The sequence below is a fragment of the Miscanthus floridulus genome, chromosome 8 (genome assembly GCF_019320115.1).
Source record: "Miscanthus floridulus cultivar M001 chromosome 8, ASM1932011v1, whole genome shotgun sequence".
NCBI lineage: Eukaryota > Viridiplantae > Streptophyta > Magnoliopsida > Poales > Poaceae > Miscanthus > Miscanthus floridulus.
In genome coordinates, this window is record NC_089587.1 from 110612978 (window position 1) to 110624562 (window position 11585).

The window sequence follows — 11585 nt, forward strand, 5'->3', positions numbered from 1 at the left end:
CCACTCGCACGCAAGTTCGCGACGTTGCCCCGTGAGCACGTTGATCGAAATTTGGAGACAGTTCCTAGATTTAGCATAAAGTGACACTAACAAACAAGAATAACATTTTTGGAATGGATCAAAACTATTATTCGATGCACCTGCAGTTCAAACCTACATTTTCCGAAAAATTGCAAGAAAACGAAATAAAGTGAAGAAATATAACAAACAGCAATGAAATTGTGCCAAATTTGAACATGTTGTTCATGGTACAAATACAAATCTAAGAAAAAAAGTTGGTGGCAAAAAACAATTTTTTTTTGCCGAGTGCCAAGGTTTGGCACTCGGCAAAGTGAATATTTTGCTGAGTGCTAGCCCTAGGCACTCGGCAAAGCCAGGATAGGATTTTTTTTAATTTTTTATTTCGCCGAGTGCCAGATTGGGGGCACTCGGCAAAATACTTTCTTTGCCGAGTGCCCCGGATCTGGCACTCGGCAAAGAGGTTTGAAATATAAAAAAAAACCGGACACACGCACACACCAGACACGCACACACACGCGCGCCGTAGCCGCCCCGCCGTTGTGCCGTAGCCGCTGCGCCGCCGCCGCCGGAGCCGCCGCCGCCGGAGCCGCCGCGCCGTAGCCACCGGCTCCCCGCGTGCCCGCCCCGCCGGCTCCCTGGCCCGCGCGCCTCGGCCCCACGCCCGCCGCGCCCGCGCGCCCGCTTTAGGAAGGAGGAGGAGGTAGGAGGAAGAGGAGGAAGGAAAGGAGGAAGGAGAAGAAGGGGAGGAGGAAGAAGAAGAAAGAGAAGGGAGGAGAGAAGGAGAAGGGGAGAAGAGGAGAAGAGGAGAAGAAAGGTGCCGCCTCGGTTCGTCGACCCTCACGCCGTAGCGGTCGTCCCCGTTGTCGTCGCCGGCCCTCGGTCTTCGCATTCTCGCTGGCAAGGTATGCCCTAATGTTAGTATTAGTTAGTAAGTAGTAGTGTTAGTAGTAGTAGTTAATTAGTAGTGTTAGTATTAGTTAGTAAGTCGTAGTGACAGTAGTAGTTGTAGTTGTTGTTCATAGTTTTAGTGTTAGTAGTAGTTATTGTTGTATGTATGTGGTTGATGGCCTTCGTGCCTATGTTTGGTATACATGTGGTTGTTGGCCTTCATGCCAATGTTTTCTGCAGGTTTTGGGAACCTCTCCGTGCAGGGGAGGTGCTGCCGAAATTTTCAATGGAGTCTAACCATTTGCCTTTTCTTTGCAGGACGAGGACCGTTGGGAGGCACTCGGTGACTCTGATCGTCTTCGTTGGCGTTGCGGTTCTGCCTGCACCGCGTCGCCTCGCCACTGCAGCGACTCACCACCGCCCCACTAGCCTGACCTCACCGACACCCTAGGTATAACCCATCTTGCATACTTGTATCTCGTGTAACCCCAGTTAGGCATCTCCCGTCCGAAAGAGATACGGTCGTTGGTATGCAGATCTTTGCATACCAAATTCCGTACCTGTTTCGGATTGTCCATGTTTTTTGGATAGCCCGCGGATGCGTAGATGGGTTGGTTTCCGTGGCCCGCTCTTGTCTGAGACAGAGTTTCAGCACCACCTCCTCGTTGTTCTCCTAATACACAATCTCCCTGCCAGGACGTGTATCGGGAGAACAGCGGGGAGGTGCTGCCGAAATTCTGTCTTGGATAGGAGCGGACCATGGAAGCCAACCTCATCTACGCATCCTCGGGTGGGATTAGGACCTATCCTTCACCTATTAGATGTATAGTAGGAACGCCTTGTGGATTTACCTGCAGTTTTTATTACTCGCTTACATATGCATGTGCTAGAGGATGGATAACCGTGAGTGGCTGTACACGGGCCACGCAAGTATGACCCCAGAATGGATGACCAAGACCAATGCTTTCCTAGAGCATGCATTTGGCGAGGCTGCTAAAGGGTCAGCCCGGATGCCGTGTCCGTGCAGTAGATGTGGCAACAAGAAAAGAAAAATTAAGAGGCTCGTGGGGGAAGATCTTATCAAGTATGGATTCACGGCAAACTATACCCGCTGGATCCACCATGGTGAAGCCGATCGTATTATAGAGGAGGTGGTGAGACAGCGTCTCGAGGATTATGATGGAGATGGCGGGGTAGCAAACTGGATGGATGCCATTCAGTAGGCACGGTTCGGTGAAGGATTGGAGGAGAAGCCAGAGGAAAGCGCAAAGACGTTCTATATTGTGCTAACTGGTTTACTCTTTGTATTTGCAGGCACTCGACAAAATGCCGGGTGGAAGGCGGACCCGGACCTGCAACTCGCTCTACATGAGGACGACTCAGGAGGCGGAGGCGGAGGCGTCGGCGAGGAGTCGTCCGGCCCACCGCCCCCGCGGCCGTCCGAGGAGGGCAGTGTAGTCGTCTGCCGTCCCCTCGCCCGAGGAGGACCAGACGACGACCATTGACGATGAGGACCAGTAGCTGCCCCCCCAGACAGGAGGGGGTGACACTTCCTCTGGGGGGTGGCGGGGGGTGACACTTCCTCTGGGGGGGTGGCGGGGGGTTCCACTTCGAGCACCTCATCGGCACCGTACTTGCGTGGGTCCACGCAGCTCCCGACGCGGCCGATCCCATTTCAGAGGAGGCCGGTGATTCGTCCTAAGGGCGACAAGTAAGTATCCGTTCATTTTGCATCTCTTCTTGTTCATATGCTGAAAACCAAACTGCGGACTAACAATTCTTCTTACTGACTCCTATAGGAACTGGGAACTTGTGTCCGGGGGCGATCATCGGCAGTGCAATGGGATCCTCGGTGGCCTGATCTGCCTGCACTACCCTGGTTTGGTCACCCACGCCCAGGTTGAGTCGCCTCCCTAGACGTGGGACCACTTCAACTCCGCCGTGGACGCCGTGTACGGCACCGTATAGGAGCGGATCAGGCGTGAGTTCTGGGTGAGTCTACATCACACTACATTGCTCAATACTATGAAATCATTAGACGTTCTTGAAATAATAAAAGGACACATGATGTCTGTATGCAGGACTTCTTCATGTTGGAGGAGGGGCATGACCCCGCCTGGGTGACGAAGGTGCAGGACAGGGCATGCAGGGGCCGAGTCATGGACCTGTACTACGAGGTGAGGCTACAGTGCCACATCAACCACTCGTGCGATGTCCTTGGTCGGTACCCGGGGAAGAGCGCGGCTAGGACCATGACACTCACCAGGGAGCAGTACCTCGCAGTAAGTTATAAAACATTGTTACTGACTCATTCTATGAAGAATAGGTAGCCTTCATTTTATATTCTAACATTTCTAATACAATACTTGATGGCATGCAGATGTGTCCTTCTTGGTGCGCCAGGCACAGAGACTGTTGGGCGGCCATCGTGGACAAGTGGGTCTCTGATGAGTGGAGGGAGAGGCACGCCCTCCGTCAGGAGTGCCGCCTGCAGATGGGTGGGCTGGCGCACCACCAAGGCAACCGGCCCCTCAGTTCGTACGCCCAGGCCTGGGTACATGCTACGCACTTATTTATTTATTTGTTCTAACGCTCAATTCTCATTACTTCTAATTGTCTTTGTGTTTTCCTCGCAGTCCTAGTCGCATGATGGCCAGGAATGCAACGAGTTCATGGCGTACGCCATGGCACACAAGGGCAAGGCGACAGCCCTGGACACCATCTACAACCCGGAGGACGGGCCCGAGGCGTACAGCAACACGAGCGTCCACAGCAAGCTCACTGATTACGCCTCGTCGGCCCGCGAGCGGCATGGGGAGGACTTCGACCCCGCCACCCAGCCCCTTGATACCGACCTCGTGATGAGGCTCGGAGGAGGGAAGCAGCATGGCCGGTACTGGATGGCCTCCAACATGGTCGACTCGACCTCTGTGCCCAACCTCGTCTAGATCCGAGCACAGAGCACGAGCTCCTCCGTCCCCATTCGACCTCGACAGGCGAGCACACTGCTGTAGATGGCGGCACTCCAGGTTAGTTCTATTTCATTCGCCGTTCATTACTTTTACACATGTACCTTGCATTTGCATTGTTTAAACGTTGGTGATTGAATATTGCAGGCCACTGTGGAGAGGATGGAGGCCGAGAGGGAGGCCGAGAGGGCCGAGTGGGAGGTCCTGAGGGCCCAGAGGGTGGCCAAGGTGCAGAGGATGCAGGACATGTTCTCATTCATGTCGAGCCTCGGCACCACTCTCCCGGGTGTGGTGGTGCCCCAGTCGCTGCTCGCTCCAGTTGTGCCTCCTACTCCTCTGGCTCTAGGCACTCCGGTGAGTATATATATATGGTTGATCAAGTCCTTTAGCTTGTGTAGATACTAATGAATTCAATTCTCCTTTGTGCAACAGTCGTCGGGTTCGAACCTGACTCCTTCGCCTCAGCACACACACCCTGGCTGGACAGGTCCACCACCGCACGGAGGTGCCCCTTCAGGCTCCCATTGGGATCAGTGGCAGTAGGTGGTGCCCCTTCATGTTTCATTGACTTTTCTTGATCTAGGACTTGTGTTGGATGAAGACTTCTTAGATGTTGTCATGGATTTGCACATTGGATGTGCGTGTGATGGATTATGCAGGAGGATGTGCTTGTGATGGATGTTGGATGTGCTTGTGATGTATTATGGATGTATGTGATGGATTATGTATGCGTTTTGTGTGATGCTAAATGCCTATGTGCTGTCTCATGTATTATATATGAGCTTTGCGTGTTTGCTTTCGAAGGAAAGCAACAAACAAAAAAAATTTGCAAATTTCCCAGCTTTGCCGAGTGCCAACACTCGGCAAAGAAGTCTTTGCCGAGTGCCAGGGGTGTGGCACTCGGCAAAGCTGGAAAAAAATGCTGCAAAAACAGCCACTTCCCCAGTTTTGCCGAGTGCCACAGCCTGGCACTCGGCAAAGAGGTCAATTTTGCCGAGTGCCAGATGGTACCACTCGGCAAAGACTATTTTTAAAAAGATTTTTTTTAAAAAAAATTGTTTCTTTGCCGAGTGCTGAGCCCTGGCTCTCGGCAAAAATTCAAATTTTGCCGAGTGCCAGTCCCTAGGCACTCGGCAAAGACAGCGTCAAATGTTGATGGTAGTTATTTTTTTGCCGAGTGCGGGCTTGGCACTCGGCAAAGACTTTGCCGAGTGTCGATTTTTGGCACTCGGCAAAGAAATTTTTGCCGACAAAATCTTTGCCGAGAGACCGTTGCCGAGTGCGGCACTCGACAAAGCCTTTGCCGAGTGCTTGGCTGGCTTTGCCGAGTGCCCCCAGCACTCGACAAAGAGGGCGTCTGCAGTTGTGATACACACACACTGTATTACCCTGGGTACCGAATAATAATCAGTACCTGAACCCAATTCATCCTATCCGACCGAGCCAACCAGGTCGATCCCGGCGCCGCACCCAGCGCCTTCCGTAGCTCCCGCATGCCCCAGATCGCACACCCCATATCGCACAACCGGCGCCTCCGCAGCTCGCACACCCCAGGTCGCCGCCGCTCTCGCTGAGTAGCTCGCCATCGCCCTTCGCTCGTCCGGAGTCCGCTCGATTTCGCCTAGATCCGATCTCGCCGTTGCCCTTCTTCAGTCCGGCGTCCGCTCGGCTTCACCTGGAGCGCGTGGTCAGCGGGGGAAGCGGCGCCGCCTTCCCTCCATCGCCGGCACCTCCCTTCCGACGCCATTTCACCTAGAGCGCGTGGTCAGCGGGGGAAGCGGCACCGTCTTCCCTCCATCGCCGGCAACTCCCTTCCGACGCCTCTCCCACCGTTCCTCCCCCCAGCGCCGCCCGGTCGGATGTGCTCGGCTGGCCTTCTCCAGAGTCCCACCCTGCCGTGTTGTCACTCAGCGTTGTAAGAAGCAGCTCCCCGCGCTGTGCATTCCCAGACGCATCGCGCCGGCCGTTGATTGTCGAATACACTCGTTGATTACCGAGCTTGCATCATTTGGGATGGAGCCGCCTGGTTCCTCAGGTTTCCTTTATATCCTTATTCATGTATCTCGCTTTGTTGTTCCCATTAATTTTGTGTCAAATTGGTTTCACTATTAGATTCCCTGATATGGGTACTCTTTGTTAAAAGGCAAGCACATTATGGAAGTATGAAACTATACGCCATGCTTTGCTGCTCCGAAGTCATTGAAAGCAATGTTTATTTCAATATTAGAACTTTAGAAGATGATATTATATTCAGCCTCAATCAATTACAGATATCCAGTTTTTAAGAAATAATATATTCTTCATAGTTGTGTTTAATCAGAATCACAGGTCTCTCAATTTCCATGTGAAATATTTTATTTACCATCATGAAGATGATATTATATTCAGCTTCAATCAATTACAGATATCAGTCTTTAAGAAATAATATATTCTCCATACTTGTGTTTAATCAGAATCACAGGTCCCTCAATGTCCATGTGAAATATTTTATTTACCATCATGAACTAGCTGCTTCATTTGAAAAGAGTAACATATCACGTATTCGTAGTTCAACAAGTGCTCCCATCAGTATTCATGTGTTCAATACCTTTGAATTAATAAACACAATACAGTAAATCCACAAGAAACTGCACAGCAATACATCTACCCTGAGTTCAGACATTAGTCACAGCTGTCTACCTCCAGTGATCTTTACTAAATCAGTAAATCATCTGTGAAATGTATAGGCCCAGCTATCAAATTGTGAATGCCTCTGAATGCTCTAATATCCTTTTACAGCGCGTGGGTTTAGGATAGAAACTCAGCCTCTTAGCCTCTTAATTGAAGAAGCTACAATGCCTCACCCCACACATTTTGTCTTATAGCATCTATAATTTGAACCCTTCAAATTTAATTCTGAGTAGAATATATAACTGCAGTTGTAAGCATGAGGTAGAGGCACAAAAACTTCCTATCGTTACAGTCTCACAAGTTAGATGGTTAAATACATGGATATGAACTTGACAAGATATCCTACCAGCGATCTTTATGTGGCATTCTACAAATAGCAAGCAGACTAGGCAGCTGACTTTTGGAAGTGTTTAGGTCACAACATCAAGGTCTTCATTTTTATCAGTGCAGGTGTGCACTCAGCCCACCAGCCTGACTCGGTGCAAAAATCAGTAATCAGTTGCAAAGCATGTACCCACACTCTGTGAGACCTTCGATGCCTCTGATAAATTTGTATTGGGTTTACTAGCACATGTACATGGGTGGTGATGGTAGAGTGTTGTGTGTTTTCGTGCGCGTGTGTATGCCTCATACTCAATTAGTGTCTTAATAAAAAGAAGACACAAGACAGATTAAACCACACACATTGATTCAGCTTTGCATTGTTTTTTTTGTTCATATCATACATGTATTTTTTTATTTATGGTGTCATTATAGTTTAATAAAGCAATTCTATTTATTCTGCATTTGCAGAGGATGCCCATGCAGGAAAAGGTCATGATTCGTCAACTAAAAGGTTCTTTGTTTCATATTCCCATTATGTTATATTTTTTTTATTTTTATACATTCACATTGACTCAGCAGTTGCAACTACATTGTTCTGTGGAGTCAGCTTGTAATTTTAAGTTGTAGAGTATACGAATGCAGTATTCTAAATGCATTCTAAATCATTGACTTCAGAATCCGGTTGGTGCAAGTTGATAAGATGCCTGACAACCTAAAAAGGCTTGTTTTTGAGAGCACTCAACAGTGGTCAGTACATGTGTTTTTTTTAATTTTAGTGGCCTTTTCCATTTGTTGTATCTGCTTTTCTCTCAGTTAATGTGATCATTTCCCATTTAGGTATGAGGTCCCTTTGCGATAAGACGAGAGGTTACCCTCCTCTCCGGGTAGAACCTCTGCATTGGCTTCACGAAATAGAGGTGCAAAGGGGAATGGCTGTACTATAATTTTAATCTGTTGCAGTATGGAGTTAGTATTTTACAAATGACTAGACAAAATTAGATACATTCATTTATGGCTTATCTAATCTTGTTTATGATTTTTTATTTATATTTATATGATCAGATGTATGTACACATAATTTGAGAATAATTTAATATTCATGGATTTTAAATTTTGCTATCTTAAATTTCCATTGTTCTTTTGATTCCACTTCGGCTTGTGCTTTTGTTAATTAACACTTTTCATCTTGTTCTGAAAGCTCACAAGATTTTTCTATTCTTAAAATCATCTACCTTTGTTGTTTATTATTTTCCTTTTCTGGTCCTTTTGGTATTCAGATGCAAGTCATTCCCCTTCTAAGAACCCTGCGGTAGCACCTACTTCTGGCGACCTATCTCAGAGAAGGTACTGTTTATAATCTTGTTTACCAAATTTCCCACCAATCATAATCGTCTGAGGCATATCAGTATACTCTTCCAATTTGTATATTCCGTACAAACATGCTGCACATAAATATGCTTCTTCTATCCCCTATGTAACCGTATCCCTAGTTTTATTTTTTTCATAAGTTCATGGTTCATTTTTTCCTATTTTTTTGTAGGACTCATGCTGCAAAGCGTACTGTGGATAGGGTCCCGTCTAACCTGAAGAGGGTGGTTTTTTGAGAGCTCGTAGGAGAAGTCCATACGTGTTTCAATTTATTATAATTCTATTTATGTCCGAGAATCGCCGATTAATGTTAATTCTTAGTCTGTTGTTAAAGTTTATCTGTTTGTGGCCTTTTTTTAGGTTTGAGCATCATATTCGACCAGGGCATGTGTTGCCTACTGCAGCTGGTCACGACTATGATGATGACGACTTCATGCCCATTCCCAACGCCCGTTCATCCTCACACATCGACAAATCTAAGGATGTTGGTCTGAGGAAAACTAGGCAAACACGAGCAGGATTGTCGACCGGTGCATGTACAGAGGTGTATACCATTTATTTACTTTTGCACTTTCTTTTCATAACAGTAATTATTCTAAAGCTCCTCTTTGTATGTATCACTAGTTTGTTTTTTCCTTCAATATACCACAAATCTACTATCATGTCTTTGTTGCCAAATCTCTACTTTTCTATATCTGTTTTGCTTTCTACGACCAAGGTGGCAAGTGAAGAAGCAACAGGAAACTCTAAGGATGAAGCCAAGTTATTTTAGATGCAACAAAATTAGCTGGTCACACTTTTGGACACTGAATTACACTATGTAGCTTTTGAGCAAGGCATTGAGCAGTTCTGTCTGGCCTTTTTGTTCATATCAGCAGCTTTTGCAAATTTAGAAGCATCAAAACAATATACATGCTATGTTGTGCTTATCAGGTTTGGTGCATCAATTTTTTTTGGATGGAATCCTGTTCATCTGTAATCCATTCAGCTAATACAGAGGCCACAAGAACTTATTTATCCTCTTTTCTCACTCTTTGTTTTTTATGCAGATCTCAGGCGCTCGCCATCAAAGCATCCTCCATCTACTCCCCATGATTACTCACATAGGTAGTTTCTTCGACTATTACAGGGTTTGTTTGTGTGGCTAATTATGCTTGAAGATTTACAAGAGTATAAATATTGCATTTGTTTCCTTTGGAAATTAGCTTCTTTTTCAGCCTTGCTAATTTTCCAATTTTACACATTTAATTTATGGCGGCTGTAGCTTCGAAACCATTAACACTAGTTATTTCTGATTTTTATCATTTTAGTTAGCTTTCCACCAGTAGGAGACGTCTTCTTCTTCTGCACTCCATCAGCAACAGTGGTGTGCCGATAGCACGAAAAAGGTATGCTCGACAATGCTCTACACTGTTTTTTGGATTTATCACTGTCTCCACTAGTCATAAATTTGGTCTTGTTTGTATGATTTATCTATCTTGATCTATGTATGCACTTGTTGATATTACAGATTTAAGGTTTCTTACTGTTAATCATTGTGGTATGCTTTTCATAATGCATGTGTGAGCACCTGATGCTCATATGCTCTTGAATCCCAAAGCTGATCATTGTTGTTTAAAATTACAGGTTTATTAGCTATTGGGCAATTGAATCTTACTCAAATTGGTGTATGTTGATTATTGAATTATATGAAGGCGCTGCTAGCTTGCTATGGACGACCGCTTTTTAATAGTAGGTACCATATTCATTCTTTAAGAAAGTGAAGAATTCACTTGATTTAGCATCTCCACATAAAATATAGAATGCATTCATTGAAGTTTTAGTCTTAGAATATCCGTAACCTGCAGCTGAATTTTTTCGAACAAAAATTATGTGTGTCCAAGGCTTTCTTCATACTATTGTGTGCACATTTTCTCAAATTATTCTTTATGAAAGTGAAGAATTCTTAAACCATTTCAAAACTGCAACTTGCATCTGAGATTTGGCCAACCTAGGAGGAAAAAGATGACATTGGAAACAAGAAAAAATAAGCACACATATTTGAGTCAAACGGGACTTGAACCTGGATGGTAGGAGTGTACATCCACACCTCCCACCAACTGAAACTTGGTTCAGTTCCTTTGATCTGATTCTGAGATACTGTCTTGACTTTTTAGCTTTTCCATATTCTGGATTAGTAACTTGATGTTGGGATCACAATCCAATATTTTTGAGTCTCTAAGCTACTTTTAACTTTATGTTTCCTGCTACATGCAATTGACCAGCTGCATTACTATTTATTCTGCAGGGACAAGTTGCATGCAGTTTCAAGGTGCCAGTAACAGATGTTGTTAAAGGACCACCACAGGTTGTGGACTACAATACAAAGGAAGCCCATGGGAACACTACAGTTGAGTTGGAGACAACAATGGTAATGAATCAGCCAATCCTGCTCAACTTCTTATCGATGAGTGGCCAATCCCATTTGACATCATCAACAATGAAATCGTGCTCACAGGTCAGGCAGCACCCCGTGCTGTAGTCTACCAGAATTCACCAGGCACGCCGCGCCACCCGACTGCTATGGCGAAAACACCCGCGACATCGCCCATGACGCCTTTTGGTAGCCACAGCCCCATGACCGGGCGCCCCTGCTATGGATGCGGTGAGGAAGGGCACTGGATCAGTGCCTGCCCTAAACGATCTTCCTGAAATACCTGTTTCCGTCACGGCATGGTCGGTCATAGGCAAGCTAATTGTCCCAGCCGAGAGGGTCTTAGAAGCATGTGAACTGATGATCTCATCTCATGCTGCTTTGGGCTGTGTGCCTCATGTAATTAATTATAAACGTTATAGAAATGGTCATGCATGTAATTTATTATAAGATAGAGAGGCGTGTTGTTGACTTGAATATTACATTTTTTGGGGTGCAATTTCACACGTTTAATTTAGCTTAGACGAGGAACATGGTAGATTGGATGATGAAAGCTTATTTCTTTTTAGAATGAGCATGATTGGAATTAACAATACAAATGAAACGTAGACCAGCGTGGTTCGTAAAAATGAAACCACTAGCATCATTTGTTGTCACTCTTCAAAAAGAAAAAAGTCACTGTTTCTTACTAGTATATTACCTATGCTAATGCTATGGTGACAGTTTGGACAACACAAATTAAACAACCAAAATGGTGTATATGCTTTGGTGATTTTGAAAAAAAATCATCGATCACATATTATATTTGAATAAAAAAACATGATTCTCATGACCCTCCTTGGTAATCAATGGGTGATAAACCCTTACTGGACCAGCAGGCCATCAAGGTGATCCTCTAGTGTACAAGCAGCCCCACAGGGTAGTTGCTGCAA

At 45.8% G+C, this 11585-nt stretch overlaps 1 long non-coding RNA gene across 2 annotated transcripts; it reads left to right on the forward strand.

The window, feature by feature from the left end:
* The first annotated feature begins 8416 nt into the window (after nucleotides 1-8416).
* Nucleotides 8417-11105, forward strand: LOC136473258 (uncharacterized). Of its 2 annotated transcripts, none has more exons than XR_010762553.1 (6): nucleotides 8417-8784; nucleotides 9290-9347; nucleotides 9551-9628; nucleotides 9867-9975; nucleotides 10528-10650; nucleotides 10738-11105. It is a non-coding gene; the product is annotated as an uncharacterized lncRNA (long non-coding RNA). The 2 variants fall into 2 exon arrangements; XR_010762552.1 differs by having other exon boundaries at nucleotides 9867-9971.
* The last annotated feature ends 480 nt before the right edge of the window (nucleotides 11106-11585 follow it).